This window comes from Dipodomys spectabilis, unplaced genomic scaffold, assembly GCF_019054845.1.
Source record: "Dipodomys spectabilis isolate Male_0828 unplaced genomic scaffold, ASM1905484v1 ptg000107l, whole genome shotgun sequence".
Taxonomy (NCBI): domain Eukaryota; kingdom Metazoa; phylum Chordata; class Mammalia; order Rodentia; family Heteromyidae; genus Dipodomys; species Dipodomys spectabilis.
In genome coordinates, this window is record NW_024870784.1 from 3,365,001 (window position 1) to 3,386,187 (window position 21,187).

Sequence of the window (21,187 nt, forward strand, 5' to 3'; positions counted from 1 at the left end):
TATGCAGAGGAGAATTCCATACTGCATCTCCCTTCAACAACGATCTTCCAGTTTAACAAAATGAATAGCAGGAAACTGGAACATGTAGCGTCGGGGCGGGGGAGAACAGAGAGAGGAAAGGGGGGCAAATGCAGGCACAGCATTGAAGGCATGTATGTACAAACTGCACTAGGAACACGGAGATGATGGGTGGAGCTGAGAGACAGGGAGAATGATAGAAGGGCTGACACTGACCTAGGCACATCGAACTCATGAACTGACATGTTGACTTGAAACCCTGAATATAACAAAACTAGAAGAAAGAAAAGATACCTAGTCCCGTAAATATACCCATGAGCCAGTCGGTTCAACTCATACACGCTCACCTAAATATTTGGATGAAACAGGACACTATCCATTGAATGCGCCATTTTAACCCACCTTTTTCCATCACGAAGCCATGATTGTTCTGTTACCGTTTTAATTTGTACTGACATCCAAATGTCAGCTACCACCAAAGAAAACAAATGAAAAAACAGAAAGGGAATATTTAGTCTCCGAGATGATGTATGTTTGTGCCAAAAAAAAGATTAGTTAAAAATCCATCTTCCTCCACCTGAATTCACAGTATGTTTGAAGGAACTGTCAGTAAAATCATTACTAATGAAGTACCAGACTACGTGAAACACTGTTTAGAAAGGAAATTTCAAAGATAAATACAATTGCAGATGTCAGAAATTTTTCATTAGTGCAGGAAGATGCTGGGAAACATCACTTTTTTTGGAACAGCCCATGATTATTACAAGCAGCCAGAGCCTGGAGTCTTATCCATTCTCTGTTCCTATCCATTCCTCAGCCTTCTCCCAGCCGTCAACTCCTTCTACTACCTTTTGGCACTAGACCATTCCTATCAAAGTGAAAAGGAGACAGAGATCCTCTACCCCTACCAAGCTTACTTTTTGGCTGACATTGTCTGAGGCATTAATAATCCATCCATCTCTGAGTTGCTCACCGTGATCTGTCAGCATGCAAACCCTCATAACTCACCTCGTTGTCTGAGACATACCCTCCCAGCATGGGGGCCATGGGAATGCACCCTCGCTCTGGACAGACAGTCCTGGGTTTACAGATAAATCGACCCCCTGAGGTGCCTTCAGCCGCTGTGTTCCAGCTTTCTGACTTAGCAGCAGTGAGTATCCAAAATGAGCATGGAAAAGCAAGGGGCAGAGCGGGGGCGGAAGCAGGTACATTGCAAAGTGGGTTCATCCCTTTCATTTCTAGACAGGTAACCTGATCTCTTTTTTTTTTTTCTGGTCATGGAGCTTGATGAACGTAGGCCTGGGCACTGTCGCTTAGCTCTTTTCAAGACTAGTTCTCTACCACTTTGAGCCACAGCGTCACTTCTGGTTTTCTGGTGGGTTAATTGGAGTCTCGGGGACATTCCTGCTCAGGCTGGCTTTGAACAGTGATCTTCAGATCTCAGCCTCCTGAGTAGCTAGGATTACAGGCGTAAGCCACCAGTGCCAGGCTGATGTGATCTTTTAACTGAGAAAGGAGCCAGGCCCTTCTTTTCAGGCCTAGTAGGAGATAAGTTGAGTGAAAACACAGAAACAAGAACTCACGGTGCCCTGGACTTCCCCTGGAACACTTTCATCTCCCCTGTTTTTACTACTCTGCCAACCTGAGACACCAAATAAACTTCCAGTGGCTCAGTCTACCTCGACTTTCCTTCTCCTGAAGGTCACCTCGGCCAATGTTGCCCTTCCCTGTTTGCTCAGAGCTAATGAGGAGAGCAATTACATCTTGTGCTTGAACTGACACACGAATGGATGACTGGGAAAATGGTTGACTTTGTGTCTACTGTTTCTGCAAAATGTTCTTGAAAAACAAAACGCTCCACAAAGAATCTAGTGAAAGCCTTCAGGGTGAGGGGCTGTAAAGGTGTAAGGCAGCTCAAAGGCTCCAATGTCCATTTTAGTTCAATGCTCAAAGGGCCATGAACCAAAACCACGAGTCGCCAGCGTGCAAAGTGAGAACCGAAAGATGGATGAACTTTGCAGCTTTGACTTTCAGCTCTGAATCACAGGGTGGTTGTTCCTGTAGAGAGCACCATTCCTGTAAAACATTGCTCCTAGGTAGAGTGAATTTTCAGTTAGAAAGAATGCCATTCTTGAAGTTGCAAGAATTAGGTTATTTGGTTTTGAACAAAATTCACAAAGCAAAAGGAAAAAAAAAGGAAAAAAAAAAAAAAGCTCCCTGTGCAGGAGGGAGAGAATCCTGCAGGAAGGGTCAGATGCACAAGAGCCACTCTGACCAGGTCCTCCAGGAGTCTGGGGTCCATAGGGATAAGGGGATACAAGACTTGAGGCTCCAATCCCTGGGCTTCGTGGAAGGGGGGGGATGCTGAGGAAGCAGCATTATCAGTGAACTGCTCACCCAAAGATGCTAAAGACAAAGCCGGGGTAGGCAGGCTGCTGGGGCTCCCTGGAGGACAATGGGGTGACATCCGTCGAGGCCCCACCCCACCCCTGCAAACGGATATTCAGCCCACAGGGTTAGGACAGGCTGCAGGCCGAAGGGCTGAGCGGGATCTCGGCCTGCAGGCAGATGTGACTGCAGCAGCCCCAGCTGTACTGGGCTGGGCAGCTCGGATGGTGACGAGTCAGATAGCTAGGATCAAAGTGGACGGAGGCCCAGGTGTCCGTTTGGGGTCCCTGCAGCACTTTAATCACAGGACTGCCCTGGGCTGTCCCACACTGCAATACAAATGTGACCTGAAGCTCTGGCTCCCGGCTCGGCCCTCACCCGCCTCTGATCCAGACACTGGAGGCCGGGTGTGAGCACACCAGCCTGCAACAGCCGCGGACCACAGCCCCGCACGCGCTGCTTTATGTGGACCAGGGGAAGCGCAGCTGCGCAGTCACGCTGACGTCGACAACAACCCTTCTAAGCTTTGTTTGTGCTTTGTGGGTTTTTTTTTGGGGGGGGGGCGCATTGTACTGTTGTTACAGATGTTTCTTTATTTTTAACTAAGTCTTATCTCCATGCTTCTTTTGGTTACTAAATTGATTTTACATGTAGGTGTTTTTGTTTAGTAGATTTAATGATGTATTTAATAGAGATGGTGATGTGGATATATGGCAGGATTCAGGATCTGACATTCGTGTGTGTGTGAGTGTGTGTGTGTGTGTGAGTGTGTGTGTGTGTGTGTGTGTGTGTGTGCGTACGTGCGCACACACATGCCAGTACTAGGGCTTGAACTCAGGGCCCCACGCTCTAGCTTAGCTTTTTACTCAAGGCTAGGGCTCTACCACCTTGAGCCACACTCTACTTCCTACCTTTTGCTAGTTAATTGGCGATAAGAGTCTCTCTAATTTGCCCACCTGCACTGGCTTTGAAGTGAGATCCTCAGATCTCGGCTTCCTGAGTAGCTAAGATTATAGGCATGAGCTACTGGTGCCCGGCTGGACCTGACATTCTTTGTCACTCAGCCCTTGGGATCTACATAATTAATTTAAAAATGACACAATTCATAAGGAGTCATTGCATTAACACTCGGTGTCATTTTCACATAGCAGACATGAATGATACACAAATACAGCTATGAAGGCTATTTTGTACTGCTTCATAAGACAGTCATGTTCCCTGGTGTTGAGTACTACGTGGATTCATTTATGAGGAAACAGCTCCAGCATTCACCTCTGCTCACCTTTAGTCTCTACATGCTCACTTCATGTTCAAGGATGACCTGGTTTATGGCCTTGTGATGTTCACAACTTAAGTGTAAGTGTGCACTTAAGTTGACCATGGAGTGCATTGACTGAACATTATTTCTCCATGTGTCTGGAAGAGAATTTCCCCAGCTTCTGTCTCAGTGGACTCAGACAATCAGATCTCTGTCTCCAATGTAGGGGGTGTCATGTAATCCCTTGAAAACCCAGAGTAGGCAGAGGGCAGGTGGTAGGGGAAATCACCCCTCTTTTACTTCCTGCCTGCCCACTTGGGCTTCTTCAGCTGCTAAACTGGGGGTTACAGCACTGGCTTCCCTGGTTCTCGGGACTTCACAGTGGGACTGAATTACACCAGCAGCCCTCCCAGGTCCAAACTTCCCACGCATTAGTAGACGTGATTGTGTTGTACAGTCTAAAGAAGAAACTCGTGGGGTCTCTTCCCAGGGCAGGTCTGCAAAGGAAGCTGTTCAACACGCATGCAGGGCAGTTCTGAAAGTCCAAAGATGCAGAGCAGGTGGATGGTTTGGTTTTGTCTCATAATTAGCTTATGCCAAAAAGATTTTTTTTTTACCATCTTCTTTTTGCAAACAAGATTAAGTTGGTTGAAATATCCAATTTCATACGTGTCAAACGAATCTTCTTTAAAAATCAAGCATGGTACCCTGTGCTAAAGAATCAGATGAGCAGCAAGCCGAAGACCAGAAGAGGATGGGATTTGCATCAGGGAGTCACATATGAAGAAAAGAATGTTTGTTCATCCAGATACAGAGGCTGAAATACTGTAAGGGATCCATTATCCTTAATCAAACCAAACCAACATCCAGAATATCTGGCGTACATCATTTCCCTGAAGATGTTTTACCATCATGCATTTGAGTCCTCATAAAGCAATACAATCTCTATGAGTAATCATTCACAAGAATCAAAATGGTTAAAACAAAAACTAGAATAAAGTAAATATGTTGAATCAGAACAATTGCTTCTGCCCATTTTTCTCAGGCACACACACACACACACACACACACACACACACACACACACACATCTCTGGCCTCCCATTGCCAAGGAGAGTTTGTGTCTTGCACTCACTGCCTTCATTCCTTCTCCAGATACTCAGCTCCGATCATCTCACTTCATTCAATCCTGGTCTTGCTCTTGCAGCCTCATAGCAACTTGAGGGATCCTCTTGGATCCCCCTGAAAACCTGGGCCCCGGAGAGGTGACACTGCTGGCTGTATAGGAGAGAGAAGGGGCGTGCAGGAGCAGAACGTGAACAAGGCAAGGATGCTCCAGAAGGAACACCGCCATCATTGTTATCAGCCTGGAAACACCTGCGTCCAACTGGAAACTTACAGGCTGTCAGATGTTCAACGGAGGCTGTCACCAGGTTTGTGGTAACTTGTTACACAGCAAAAGGAAACAACACACACGGTAGCAATGACACGCGTCACTGCCACTGTACTCATAATGACTTATGCCATGAAATGGATTTTTAAAAAGCCCAGGCTCTGACAGCACAAGGCCGAAGGAGCCACGCTCCGAATGACCCACCCACTAAGCAGGTAAAGTTGGAAACAACTTAGCAAATGCACTACTTCAATTCTGTGATGCATAAAAAGGAGGTGATAGTATTGAACCCCAAGGACTGTAACTGAAAATTAAATAGAAGCATATAAAGAAAGAATTTGGCCCAGGAACTGGCACAGAGTAAATTGTGAGTGAATGTTAAGTGACAATGAGTATTATGGTCATCACTGGTGTGACTGTGTGTCTCCCCCATGAGTTCATAAACTCAGCAAAGACAGACCCCATGACTTTGTGTTCAGAGAGCTTTCCGGCGATGAGCACCAAGCCTGTCAACACAGGCAATCAAGGTGAAGCAAGGAATGAATGGCTCTGTGTGGAGACTCCTTTGGGTCCAGAGAGGCGTCATACACCAAGCTGCTGAGCAACATGCACAGAGCAGCTGTTAGACCTGTGCCAGACATCATGCTGCCTGCCAATGGGTAGCAGATAGACATAGGGGATGATGTGATTCCCTAGGAGTTCCCAGCAGCCCAGGGTCTGCAGCAGGTGTCCACAGAATAGAATAAGCTGGACGTCATAAAGGTTTAGAGGGAGGAGGAGGAAACGGTCTGAGAAGTTTTCCTGGAGGTGGCAAGAGGTGCGTGGGTCTTGAGTCTAGCAGAAGTTCCTGCTGGACAAGAATAAAGATGGAGAGAGACTCAGAAGGTCAGTGGGTACGCTTGCCGAGGAACTGAGGGAACGCTGGTTAAAGACGCGCACAGAGCACACTGTGCGTCTCGCAAAGAACTGACGGAGGAGTAGGGGACCTGAGACTTCGTGAGTCATTTGGGCTAATTTTTAGGTGGATTTGATGCCGGTTCAAGACTGGGAAATGACCCCTACGCCAAAAGCCAGGTTGATAAAGACTTCTGAATGAAGGAAGCACAAAATGAAACAAGTCTAAGGGTACTAGAAGGACTAGGCTGGACAAACAGCTGTGCTGCCTGCCACGCCATGTCTGGCTCCATCCCCATTTTAAAAAGGTAGGAATACCTGGGTACTGGTGGTACAGCCTGTAATCCTAGCTACTCACAAGGCTGAGATCTGAGGATCATGGTCCAAAGCCAGCCCAGAGAAGAAAGTCTATGACTCTGATCTCTAATTATGCACCAAAAAGCCAGAAGTGAAGCTGCGGCTCAAGTGGCACAGTGCTCGCCTTGAGCAAAAAAAGCTCAAGGACAACTCTAGGGCTCAAGGTTCAAGCCCCAAGACTAGGACATGCATGTGCATACACACGCACGCACACACGCGCGCACTCGCGCGCACGCACACACACACACTATTAAGGAAAAGGCAAGTGTCATTGTCCTGTCCATAATCCTGGCTACTTGAGAGGCTGAGATTGGACAGGTGGTGGTTCAATGCCATCTTAGGCAAAAAGTTTACAAGACTTCCTCTCAACCAGTAGCTGGGTACGGTAGCTCACATCTGTCATCCCAGCTACGATGGGGCAGCAGATAGGTGACAGTGGTCCAGTACACGTATCCCATCTCAAGATAACCAGCGTGAGAGTGGGCTGGGGCTGGGGCGGAGATGCTGCCTGGAACAAGCACAAGGCTACCTGAGTTCAAAGGAAAGATGGGAGGAGGGAGGGAGGGAGAGAGACAGGGAAAGAGGGAGACAGGGAGGGAAAGAGAAAGAGAGAAAGAGAGAGAAAAGAGAAGGAGGGAGGGAGGGAGGGAGGGAGGGAAAGGAAAAGAGAAAGAAGAAAGGAAGGAAGGAAGGAAGGAAGGAAGGAAGGAAGGAAGGAAGGAAGGAAGGAAGGAAGGAAGGAAGGAAGGAAGGAAGAAAGAGAGAGAGGGAGGGAGGGAGGGAGGGAAAGAAGGAAGGAAGGAAGAGGAAGGGAGGAAGGAAAGAAAGAAGAGAAGGAGGGAGAGAGGGAGGAAGGAAGGGAAGAAGGAAGGGAGGGAGGGAGGAAAAGGAAGGAAGAAAGGAAGGGAGGGAGGGAGGGAAGGAAGGGGGAAGGAAGGAAAGAAGGGAGGGAAAGAGGGAGGGAGGGAGAAGGAAGGGAGGGAGGGAGGGAGGGAGGGAGGGAAGGAGGGAGGGAGGGAGGGAAGGAGGGAAGGAGGGAGGGAGACGAGACTTTGAGGAGACAGTGATCTTGCTCTACACATCTCTCCGTTTGCTTGGTCTGGGCAGTATTGCTGCCTCTTTGGGCTGGTTTGCTGGTTCTGCTGTGGGAACTGGCAGGCAGCGTGGTTCTGGCTGGAGTCTCCCCCGGACTGATGCTAAGGCCCCTCTCTGGATAAGGTGCTAGCGCTTCAGTCCTGTGCTCTGGCACTGCACGGCTCAGGCTGCAGCCACATGGGGTGTTGGGGTGGAGATGAGGGCACTGTCCTGCGGTGCGCACAAGCTGGCTGCTCTGGTACCGGGGGCTCTTCTCTACCAGAGGCTGACAGAGATGTGAGAAGCAAGGCCCAGCCCTGCCCGCGGCGCTCTGCCCCACACACAGGCACAGCTGTCTCCTCTTGCTTTGAAGCCCATAGACGCCTAACTCTATAGAAAACACTGCTTCGAGACAGGTACCACGCTGGAACTTATTTCCTTCACCAAGAGCACTCGAATATTTTCCAAATGGTTCCTGAAGTCGGTGGCACGCACCTCTTCACCATCCTTAATGTCTCCAATCTCTTTTGAAATTTGTAGTGATTGATACAGGTTTTTAAATTCCACATTACTGTTCATGTCACATTGTCTCCTGATTTCCAGGCTTTTGTGGAACTCTTGATTGGTAAGCCATTTGATTTTTATCTCTTATTGAGGGCCTTTGAATTTAGTGAAATGTTGAAATGGTTCATCAATCATAATAAAAGACTTCAAAGGAATCCAAGTAAAACTTTAGGATTCTGAAATGCATACCGGACAGTCAACTTCTTGTGTTTCAACTTCAGGACAATGAGCCTAGTGGAGAATTTTGCTTAAGAAGGTCTAATGAGTGTGTTAGCCACATCCAAAATATCATCTGCTGCCCACATGTTCACATCCACATAAGAGAGAGAGAGAGAGAGAGAGAGAGAGAGAGAGAGAGAGAGAGAGAGCATGTGTGTTTCATCCAACATCCATTTATTATGTAGCAAGATATGATTTAAGTTATTCATTTCCACCGATCTGTTCCCTGAGCATCTCAGGTCACCATAAAAGAAAAATAAGGTGAACTCCTTGGGGTGGAAGCCATGTCTGAACAAATCCAGAGAAAACCACACTGTATGGGATTCTGGCTCTGCCCAAGTAGGTTCCAATTGAATCAGAAAGTCAGAACTCACCAAATGATTGTTCTTTTGAAAATAATTCAGGAACATTTTTTAAATCACATTTGTATGAATTCAGCCAAATGCTTTCTTTCGAAGTAGCATGATGTTTGAGTGTGTGTGTGCGCGCGCGTGCATGCGCACATGCGAGTACTAGTCCCTGGAACTTGAACTCAGGACCTAAGCACTGTCTCTGAGCTTTTATGCTCAAGGCTAGTGCTCTACCACTTGAGCCACAGCTCCTCTTCCAGCCTTTCTTTAGAAATTAATTGGAGATGGGAGTCTTACAGAGTTTCCTGCCCTGGCCAGCTTCAAGCCCCAAGCCTCAGATCTCATCTCAGCTAGCTAGGATTCCAGGTGTGAGTCACCAGGGCTCCGCATATTTTTAAGACTATTAAATATTTTGTATGCTGTTAGTCAAGATTTTAGAAATCAACAGTGGTGAACATTGTTTAAAAAGGAACGCATGGTCCAAACTAAAGATCTTGCTATTGGGTCAGGTAAGGTAGTTCATACCTCTGATTCTGGCTAAGGAAGCAAAGCTCAGGAGCATTGCGGTTCAAGGCCAGCCAGGGCCAAAGTGAGTGAACCCCCATTTCAGTAAAAAAAGAAACCTACCATGGTGGGGTACACCTGAGCTACCAGCCATGTGGGAGGCTGTAGTAGAAGGATTACTGTCCAGGCCCACCAGGACAAAAACTAAAATGTGAGGCATGAAAAGTAACTGAAATAAAAGGGGCAAGGTTGTAGCTCAAGCAGCAGAATGCCTGCCTGGCAAGCAGAAGGCAGTAAATTGAAAACTCAGGTACAGCCAAAGAGCCCACTTTTTGGAAGGTGGACAGCAAATGCACAGTCTTCCACTGGTGATGAAGAGAATCAAATGGTTGAGTTTAAATGGATGGCTGAGGAACACAAACCACAGCGAAGCCCATCCGTAAGACATCCAACGGCAACTGACTTCCTAAGCGCCGCTGAGCTGGCCAGAATGACAAGCCACAGCGGGGGTGAGGGCCAGCATGCCTGCGTAGCAGGCACCACTGGGCCCCGTGCTGGAGTCTACCTTCCACCCAAGCCTGGAACAGACTCGAGCCAACTTCTGCAGAAGCGTGGCACCCATCTCTCCCTTTCTGAGCTGCATGTAAGTAACAGAGAGGGGAACTAGCATCCCTTCGACGGGTGCTCTCCACGAAGCTGACACCACAGCACTCCAAAGAGGGATGGTACAACTCCAGGCCCACCTCAACTGGCATGGCCGCCCAGCATGCTCTCTCCTCCTGAAGCAAGCTCTATAAGATGACAGCCACTGAGAGCCAGTGATCTGGTCTCCAGTGTTTCAGTGGAGTTCTGCAGGTAACCAGAGCTAAATAATCTCGTGGGTCTGCAGATCGCCCTCTTGAAAGAAACAGCCAGCCGTGGTCCAGCCCAGGATTGCTGATCCAGGCTGTGGATGGAGAGAGGGGAGAGGGCAGAAGGCAAGCCCACGATCACCTGCAGCTTAGGCCTGAACCACACACAGGACAGGGGCTCGTTCATAGCTCCCGCCTTGCGTTGTTCCCTCTCCCCCGCCTGCCCACCCCCGCCCCCACCCCCGCCCCCACCCCCGGGACACTGTGTCCTTCTTTCGTTTCTTGTGTCAGGTTTCCGGCTGACACGTGGTAATTGATTCCGTTGCTGGTTAGACGGGTGTTAAGTGGGAAGGATGGGGTTTCAGTGAAAACAAATCGCACTTCATGGGTCTGACCTTTCCTCTCCCAGCTTCTGTTGTGGTTGTGTCCCGGGTGTGCACTTCAAACCTGTGTGAGCCAGTTGTGTCTAGGTCTGCATTTCCTGATTCACCTTCCCAGCGCGCGATGACAGCTAGATTGTCTCCCTGTCACTTCTAGCTCAGATGGCAGCCCGGGAACAGGTGGGGAGCCGATCCACGCTAGCCCTTCAGGGTCTAAGGGACTGGCGTGGCGGGCTGCCTGTCCAGCAGAGCAGACCATCAGGACAACGACTTACAGGTTCAGGAAAGAAGGATGTTTCTTTGAATGAGAATACACGAGCCCCAAAAGCGGCTTTCAGTTTGTGGCACAATTTAAACATCAGCCAAGGAAGCATCAGTACCGACCCCGGACCACGACAAGCTCAATTCATTCATGATGAAGTCTTCCGATTGTCTTTGTTCCTCTCAATTTCCCTGGAGAGCCGTGCAATGTTCCCCGTTTTACCAGTGCTCTTTCCTGTGGGTGTTGCTCACGTCCAAACTGTCCCTCGCAGCTCTCCATACTTCATTCTAGTTGAGGTTCATTGGTTTCCCCCATAAACCTCGGGCTATAGTTATGTTGCCTTCTACTTGTCCCAGACACAATCTCAGGCCTAAAGGACGTGTGTCTCCTGGCCGGGACTGAGACAGGGACTGCCATCCCAGCTGACGGCGCAATCACCGCCTTTCCTGTGACGATGCTTTCACTGACAGGTGCCCAGAGCAGGAACGTGGCAGTCTGGGCCTCCGCACCCAGCTCGGCCTGACCCTCCAGCATCCCCCCGGGCCGGCAAAACAGCCATCAAGGCATGTTCAGCCAGTAGAACCACGAGAGTCCATGGGGGATAACCGGGCATCTGCAGAGCCCTCCACCAATGAAGAATCGCGGCCCCTAGCCAGGCTTCCAGATCTGAGTATATTTTCAGGTGCAGAATGCTTAACAATGGTACCTGGAGACCTAACGTGTCCTCATGACCCCCCGGACATGCCGTCCTCACCTCCCAGACACTTAGCAGCCTCCAAGCCCAGGAGTGGCTCATGGGCGATCCACCCAGTGAACCGACCTGTCCACGGCCACCTCCCACCCTTGCTCCCAAATGCCTGATTGGGAACGGGAAGACTGGGCAGTGGCACTGATTTTTTTTTAATGAAGGGAGAAGAACTATCTGTCAGGAAAGCCAGGGAGATGCTTCTAGAACTAGTCAAATCAAAACCTGGAATTGGGGCTGGGGGCGGTGGGGGGGGGGGGTCAGAATTGGAAAGCTCAGAACTGCAAGGATGCTGAGGTGCAGGCCAGTTAATCAACCCGGCCCCGGCAGGAACTACAAAGGTCCTGCAGGATGACAGACTCCCTCAAGTGCAAAACAACTCGCAGCCCTCCGCGGGCACCGACGCGGGCTGGCCAGATGTTGTGTCTTCACTAAAACACAGGCTCAGGTACAAGCTGTGCAGCCTTTGATCTAGGAACCATGCTCTTTTCATCTCCATCAAAAAGAAGGATCAGAAACGATTCACATTTGCTCCGAACAGACAACAGTATTCACTTACAGTGTTGACCCGGGGGCTGTGTTAACACGCCCTGCTCTGTCATAATACAGTCTGGGGAGCCCAGGGCCAGCTGGACCTCTGCAGAGAATCACTCGGGTGATGACATCCCAGAAACCAGCTGCGAGCAAGGAGGCAGGTGTGCTGGGCTTCTTTGTGAGCAAGGAGGCAGGTATGCCGGGGGCCTTTGTGAGGGGGACTCCTGCAGCGTAGACATTGAAAACAACCTTGATAGTGGTTCATTCCCTTGAAAAGATTGAGGACCTAGGGCATGCCAGGGCATCCACCAGCTGTCTTCCCTTGCCCCTCACAAACTGAGGAAGCAGCACCTCTGCTAAGTTGCTTTGGGTCCTGGACACCATAATGCCATGGCTGGTGATGTTGTTCAGAGCCAAATAACAAGGGCCATCAAGGCTGCCACTTCTGAGTGCAAATCAGTGCAAGACAAGGCTCTGTGAAAGGTCCAGGCTGCAGGACCCAGTGGCCCTGTTGCTTGATCATATAACCCAGAAGCCTTTATGGTATCCAAACTATTAGCAAGCAGGGTGCCAGTGGCTCATGCCTGTAATTCTCATTACTCAAGGGGCTGAGATCTGAGGATCACAAGTTAAAGCCAGGCTGGGGCAGAAAAGTCTATCAGAATCTTATCTTCAGTTGGTTAATTGGAGATAAAACCCAGAAGTGGAGCTGTGACTCAAGTAGTAGAGCATCAGCCTTGAGCACAAAAGCTCAGGGACAGAGCCCAGGCCCAGAGTTCAAGCCCCAAGACTAGCAAGGGAAAAAAAAAAACTATTAGCAATAGAAAAAAGGATAGTATTGTAGAGTTTTTGCAAATCCACATTTTGAAAATCACAACTCAGGATTCTAGGGTAACAACATGGGAAAGGAAAGAATTTCAATTTCTTTCTTTTTATTTTTGGGGGGTTTGGAGTTTTTTAAACTGTATTTTTTTGTCTTTTCTTTTTGGGTGCTAGGGATTGAACCCAAGACATTGCATCTGCTAGGCAAGTGCTTTGCCCCTGAGTTCCATCCCAGCCCCAAACTTCCCATTTCTACGTCATAATATGACCGGCTATTTCTTAAGCATTTAGAATTGGAATGTATGTAATTGGAATCTTTGTAGATCTATTGTAAATAGACAATGAATTCATTCTTTCTAAAACAGATCAGTATTAAAGAATAGTGGAAAAGGAGCCGGGCGCTGGTGGCTCACGCCTGTAATCCTAGCTACTCAGGAGGCTGAGATCTGAGGATCGCGGTTCAAAGCCAGCCCGGGCAGGAGAGACCGTGAGACTCCTATCTCCAATAAACCACCAGAAAACCGGAAGTGGCACTGTAGCTCAAGTGGTAGAGCGCTCGCCTTGAGCTGAAGAGCTGAGGGACAGCGCCCAGGCCCAGAGTTCAAGCCCCACGACTGACAAAAAAAAAAAAAAAGAATAGTGGAAAAGGGTAGTTTAGTGCCACACCATAGTGAAGAATCGCAAACATGGGAAAGAACATCTCCCGCTTGGCCCTGGAAGAGATGATGCCCGATGGGTCCCCCGTGGCCAATCACCTGTGTTGAGCGGCTTCCATCACATGCCCAAAGCCACACAGGTGTGCAGACCCCATGCATCCTGGTGCTACACCTTCATTTGTCTTGTGATTCTCACTAAATCCTGGCGACTGTGAAACTTATACGGAAACTTCTCTCTCTCAGACCTGGAGTCTGGGCAGTCCCAAGGTCAGTATGTCAACACACTGTCTACCTGCAGAGTGTTCAGTCTCTGTATCGAAGATGGCACCTTGGACCAAAGAAATGCTGTATCTTCACATGGCCGAAAGCAGAAGAGCAACAAACCAATGCGGTATGGAGCCTCGTTCACAGGTCCTTCAGTCCCTCTGCAATGGGGAGAGTTCTCCTGCTAGACCCACTGCTCAAAAGCATTTCCTTGAGGATCAAATGTCAATGCCGGAAACTTGGAAGGGATGCATCTGAGAACTAGTGTGGCACTTCCAGATCAAGAGCATACACAAGCTACAGAAGCAGAGCCCGTGCTATTCACCACTGTCCCAGCAGTGCCTCTCCTTAGCTGTGTCTTTGGACACCTCGGAGATCCCTTAGGACCAACTGCTGTGTGAGGAAAAGACCCGTACTTGGTTCACCACGGGTCCTCTGAGTATAAATAGCCAGGGCGGAATCGTGAGGATGAAAGGAGGATGAAAGGAAATTCTCCCAGCGGTCAGAGCTCTGGATGGCGTGCACTTTATGTTGAAGGACACTCCAAGACGGCAGCATGGGACTGTCAGTTTCTTATATACCCACCGAACTTAACTAGACAGCAACAGTCAGGGGTGGTCAGTGTCCTCACATCTATACTAGATGTGAGGCATTAAAATGGCCTGATTTTAAAGAATCAACACCCCCTGCCTACACTACACACCAACATTACTGAAATAGTATCAGGATGGTCAATGAGACTGAACTTGAACCAACAATGCAGGCAATAGAATGACACTTATGTCCCCCCCCCCCGCCCCCTCCCCGGGGAAGCTTCTAACTAGCAATTACGTTTTCTTCCAAATTCATGGAGGTAAGTCCCAGAGTGCAGACTCTTCTTCCTTTCAGGAAGGACGGAATCAGTTCCCAATGCACAGAGAAGGCAAAAGCCAAGAGAATCTCAGTCGAATTAAGAGTTTGTGGATTATGTTACATCTGAAACCCATCTCAAGGCTGGACTTGTGCTTATAAGTGCCAATAAGTGTTCTGATTTTAAAAAGAAAAATATTGAAATAGAAGCTCCTGATAGGGATCTCAGAAATCTACATCTTGGAAGTGGCGCTGTAGCTCAAGTGGTAGATGTTCACCTTGAGCTGAAGAGCTGAGGGACAGTGCTCAGACCCAGAATTCAAGCCCCACGACCGACAAAAAAAAAAAAAGAGTGTCAGAAATCTACATCTTAAATATGATCTTCAGGTTATTATGGCACTGCTAATCCTTGAACTGGTACAAAGGGAACATTTGTCTACGTGATTAGAAATGTCATAATGAAGAACAAAAAAATTACTTATAAATGCAAGCACATATATACTATATGCTTTAATATAATAAAATATAGTTACTCTATGTGCCTTAATCTATACCTAGTTGTTTGCTTGCTTTTTTGTGTTTACTTTTGGTTTTGGTTTTGAGGGCCTGTTGCTGATACTGGAGTTTGAACTCATTGCCTCAATTTCACCTGACTTGCTTGTTCGGCTGATGCTCTATCACCTGAGCCAGGCCTCCATCCTGGCTCTTTGCTGGTTCTTCAGGAGATGGAATCTCAAGGATTTTTCTTCCCAGGCTGGCTTCAAACCTCAGTCCTCTAGATCTCAGCCTCTTAGTAGCTAGAATTACAGGTATGAGCCGCTGGCACCTAGCACTATCTAGTTTTTAATTCTCACAACAACTTTAGGAAGTGTTTGGTATTAATAATCTCATTTGTGCCTGAAAAGCAATTGAAATTAAGTGACATAACCAGGGTCATACAGCAAGTGAATGATGAGGCAAATTCGTCTAACTCTGGAGACATTCTTCTTTTTTTTTTTTTGGGTCCGGTCGTGAGGCCTGTGCGCTGTCCCTCAGCTCTTCAGCTCAAGGCTAGCGCTCTACCACTTGAGCCACAGCACCGCTTCCGGCTTTTTTCTTTTTGCTTATGTAGTGCTGAGGAATCGAACCCAGGGCCTCAGGCATGCAAAGCAAGAGCTCTACCACTGAGCCACCTTCCCAGCCCCTGGAGACATTCTTCTTAACTATCATGTCAGGAAAAATAAAAAGGTAGTAAAGGTAAAAGGAGGGTGCTGGAAGATATGTAAATCCAAAAGCCATGTATAACTTCTTGATCCAGTTTCTGTATTTACCTGAAATGAAGATAAAATTACTTTTCCAAATAATTTAACTTCAATATCAAAATCCATTCATGATAGCCTATGAGCGCCACCTCGTGGCTGTATTGGGTTGGGTATGTGGTAACTGCTCTTTTAAATTAAGAACAGAAAAGTTGTTATTAAAATGTAGCAAACACAGTTTTCAATTCCAGGAGGATGCATTGTCTTACTTCTAGAAACAAAGTCTTCAAATATAATGATAGTATAAAAATGGAAAGGATCAAAATCATGAGAGAAACGGCTAATCATTCTTTTTGAGTTCATCATTTTTTGGGGGGTCAATACTGGGGCTTTAGCTCAGGGCCAGGATGTTCTCCCTTAGCTTTAGCACTCAAAGCTGAGCCATCCCTCCAGGACTGGTTCCCAACCTGATCCTCAGATCTTAGGCTCCCTGAGTAAGCTAGGATTATAGGCATGTGCCACCAGCCCCTGGATATTCTTACGAGGATCTGTTACAGTCTTATGTTGAAAGCTCCCTTTCCAGGAGTTACTCAAACTCAGCACCCATGTTCCATCCTGGCACTGAGGCCCTGTGTGCTCCATCAGTATTCCTAAGGCCTCCGAGCCTTGAACAAGATGGAAACTGCTGAAGATGTAGAATTCCCACCTCTTTGATTCCTGTGAGATTCATTCTCTCTCCTGATCTACTGAACCCAAAGATGCAACGGCAAGGCAAGGCCGCCCCATGGATGGACATGGTAAGTTCTGAGCACACAGTGCCGTGGAGCCGCAGGTGGAAAGAGCACAGGAGGGGGAGGAGCAGGAGATGACACAAAAGCCCAAGGAGTCAGAGCTGAGGCCAGATCCATGATAGCACAGGGCGACACGTGGTCCTGTGGACCCGGCCCAGCCCTCAGGGGCTCTGAGGGTCTGCCCAGAGCCTCAGAAAGATCCACACCCAGCGTCCCACTCAGACTACACAGAAGAAGAGCAGTTATTAAAAAAAAATGATGCTGAGTGAAAGACCCTCAACACACACAACCCACAAAGAAGCTGTGCACACAGACACATACATTCACATGCTTCAGATCTGGAGACAGGAAAGCTTTTCCAGGTCAACACATCACTCGCCTGATGAGGCTCTCGTCTGCTTCCATGAGGCTACCTTCGCTCGGATTCACACGACAGACAGAATTATGTGTGTGTACATATGTATAAATAAAGATGTGTGTGCATCCTTCTATCCCAGGAGTATCACCAATTTTCTTCAATAACATCTCTTATCCTAAGCTCTTAGACCAGAATATTTTTATTTGGTTTGGTTTGTGGTTTTATTTGCTTATTGTTTTGAAACAAAGTTGGCCTGGAAGTCCCAATCCTCCCGCCTCAGCATCTTAAGTGCTGGGATTATAGGCATGAACCACCAGGCCTAGCTCAATCAGGTTCTTTTCAATATTGACTATGGCGATGATCGACCTGGAGCATCATCAACTTGACTGGATCAAGAGAGAGCCAATAGCTGGCAAAGCACTATTGGGTCCGGGTGAGCACTGAGCCCATTCCTGTTCTCCTGAAAAGGAGATTCATTCCCGAGGAGATGGCACGTTGTTTGGTGGACTGAGTAGAGAAGATCTACCCACAACAGGGGTGGGCACCAGACAGCCGCAGCCCAGAGAGAACAAAAAGGTGAAGGGAGGACAAGTACAGAACCAGGTCGCCCTTCTTCTCTGTCCTTGGATGTCACAACTCCAGTTTTTCTCGTCCTGGAGCTCTCGGATTCACGAAGCTGGGTGGTGGAGGATCCTGGGTTTTCTGCTCAGACAGAATGACACCATTCGCCTCTCCCTGGTTCTCAGACTCCTGGACCAGGACTGAGACACACTGCCGTCTGCTGTCTTGCGGATGGCTTGCTGGGTTCTGTTATTGTTGATGATGTTTGTTGTTGTTGTTTTGCCGTTGTTGTGCCAGTCCTAAGGCTTGAAGTCAGGGCCCGGGCACTGTCTCTGAGCTTTTGTTGCTCAAGGTTAGTGCTCTACCCCTTGAGCCACAGCTCCATTTCCAGCTTTGCTGATAATTAATTGGAGGTCAGAGTCTCATGGACTTTCCTGCCCCGGTTTGGCTTTGAACAGCCATCCTCAGATCTCAGCCTCCTGAGTAGCTAGGATTTCAGGCGTGAGCCACCAGTGCCCAGCTTTGCAGATGATGATCTATTATGGGATCTCGTCTTTCCTAATTGAACCAGATAGTTCTCTGAGTAAGCCCCTTCTTATAGTCACAGCATGTTCTCCCTCCCCCCTCCCTCCTTCTCTACAGATAGATGACAGATTGATCTGATATGATAGATACATGCATGCATGTGCACGCATATATACATACACGCATGCAGAAAAGAGGAGCAAAGTGAGAGAGAGAGGGCAGGAGACAGCTACATCTCCTGCAGATACCTGGTGAAAAAAACCCTCAGCGAGAGTGATGAACAGCACTGGGAGGAGGTGCAGGCCTTGTCTGCAAACAGATCTTAGCAATGAGCAGGAGAAGAAAGAAATGACGGCTGGGCTGCTGAGAAAGAGCTCATCTTTCACAGTGAAATGGTTGAAAGAAGCTGCTAGAAATCAAGCTACTCCCATCTCAGATCTGTGGTCAGTTCCATGGAGTGGGGTAGGGTTCCTGCTACAAATGGAGTAGGTCTCACCCCCCTCTCTGGGAAATTTCTAGCTTTGTGATCCCAGGCAGGAGAAAGCCGAGTCTGGAGGGATTGTCTGCAGACCTTTCTCTGGAGCATCAGAGGCGAATCAGCCATCGCCAGCCAGCCCACATTCCAAACACACACCCAGTTAATAAAAACCACACACAGGGGAACGGGAGATGCGTTCTACCTGCCCGCGACAATGTGCTGTGGAAAGGCAGACGGAAAATGGCCTTGGGGACTTTATTCTGAATTTGCGACATTGAAAAGGGGGAATTGGGTTTCTAGAAAAAATAAAGCCTTTCTGTTTACAAACACGCTGTTTTTGCCAGAGAATTCTTTATTTTAGGTACTTGGGGAAAACTGCAGAGCCCTCGGGTTTGGGGCCAAAGACGCCCAAATGTTGCAATCCTAAACCTTTGGCAGTGACAAAAACATGTTTGCAAGTGGAAAGTTTTCGGTGTGGGGCTTCTTGTGTTGTTTTGTTTGGGTGTGTGTTTGCTTGCTTGCTTGGTGCCAAAGGATTTCCTCTACATCTTCCCAGAATTAGGGAGCTGGGGTCAGCGTTCACTTGGGATGTTTTGTAGGCCCCAACCCACCTGTGACCTTTCTTGGACATCTTGTACAGTTTAAGGCAAAGAGTGGGGGGGGGGGGGCACTTTCTCCCTACCTTCAAATCTTAAATGAATCAAGTAGTGGGATATTTCCTGAGGACTAATTTCTGCATGTCAATTCCTCCATTCTTTTTTGGGGTGAATGCTTCTGTCCTATCCTAGCAGGTCCTATTTCCATTTGCTCCTGAAAAACAAAGCTTTTGATCAACAGCCTTCCGTAGGTTGGAACTCACAAATCCAGCCTAGTCTGTAGGTCCCAAACTGTAGCCCTAAGCAGAGAAAGAAGCCGGGCACCAGTGGCTCACACCTGTAACCCTAGATACTCAGGAGGAGAAGATCTGAGGATCACAGTCCAAAGCCAGCTAAGGCAGGAAAGTCTGTGACCTTTTATCTCCAGTTAACCACAAGACAATCAGAAGTGGCACCGTGGCTCAAAGTGGTAGGGCAAAAGAGTTCAGCAACATGCCCAGCTTCTGAGTTCAAGCCCCATGACAAAAAAAAAAGAAAGAAAGAAAAGAAAAGAAAGGGAAGGAAGGAAAGTGAGGAGAGAAGGTTCTGAGGGTTTCCCGCACAAAGGTTAAGGCACAAGACCTCCTGGAAGGGACGGGACCCGATGAAGGACTCTGAAAGACAGTGGACATGCCAGAAGGCACAGAACCTGTCTGCCACCAATCCAGAGGGAGTTGGGAGAGAACAGAAGCAGTGGAGCAGTCCTGAGAGTCCAGCCGGAGCTGCACTCAATGGCCAGTGGGACACCGGAAGAGCTCTGGGGGCGGCGGTCTCACCCTGCCTGCTCTCTCCAGCAGAACACTTACCCCAACCTGAGTCTGCCCCGTGTCTCAGAAAACCCCACACCCACGGTGATCACGGCCAGCCCCTCCCCATCCCGACCAGCTAAGGCCCCATGCACCGCCCCTGGCTTCCAGCAATGCGTGCCTTCTCTGAGAGGCTAGGCACCATTTCTGCTCCCTCTGTCTATTGCCACACGCTCTGGTACATTTCCCATCTCTCTTTATTACCAGAACCAGGCTAATATCACCCTAATTCAAATTCTCTGTCACCCCTACACACATCCTCATTTCCATAAGCTTGCGCCCATCAAAGATCCTCCTTTATTGACTAATATTAGGTTCACCTGTCCACAGCTCTGCCAATCACTGGCCAAGGTCATGGCTTGGCCCGTGTTAGCTCACAGGGATGCTGTGAGGTTTGGTCCTCCTCCCTCCCCTCCCCCAGATCAAAGCCAGACTCCACCAGGAAAGAAGTGGAAAGCCGTCTCCCCTCTGTGGCTTAGTCTCCTTTCTCTTACAAAGACACCAGTCAGTGGATTTAGCGCTTGTGCCTCATAGGCCAAACCTTGGAGGATCTCTTCCTGAGATCTTTAACTTGATGACAACATCAGCAAAGTTCGATTTCCAAAACCCTAAATGCCTATGTGTGTCAGCATCCCCTCCCTGCGAAAAGACACCAGAGACAAACAACAGACAGGGAAGAAGGGAGCTGTTTGGGCACAGTTTTAGAGGCTTTCTCGCCTTTCAGCTGCAGTTAGTGAATTCGAGAGAGGTAGAGAGAGGAGGGAGGCTCAGAGGGAGGAGGAAGAGGAGGAGGAAGGAAAAGAAGGAGGAGAAGGATAAGGGAAAAAGAGGAGGAAGACAAGGAGGGGGAAGGAGGAGAAGGAAGGAAGAGGGAAAGGAGGAGGAAGGAGGAAGGAAGAAGATGAGGAGGAAGAGAAGGAGGAAGAGGAGGAGGGTGGAGGAGAGGAAGAAGAAGAAGAGATGAAGGGCTGGCAACAAACTTTCCCCTTCCAAGGATATTCCCAGTGACTTGCTTCTTCCAACTAGGCCCTGTCTGTACAGTTTCCATTATACCCAATAGCCTCTTAGGTGATTAATCTGTAAATGAACTAATCCACTGATGAAGTTAGAGCCCTCAAAATCCACTCACCTCCCCAAGTCCCCCCTTTGAACCCCGCTGCACCCAGGACCAAACGTTCAACGTGAGATTGCAGAAGTCACTTCACATTCAAACCATAACACCCAGGGGGGCGAGATTTTTTTTCAACATGATCTTTTGGGAGGAGATCACTCTATTATCTATCAACTGCATGGAGTTCTATTACTTAACCATGCCTGATTCGACATTACATAGAAGGGCCATTCAGAGCTTAAAGGTTTCCTTCCCTTTTACTTAAATAAAAAAAAAAAAATACCTGTAGTTATACATTGTCA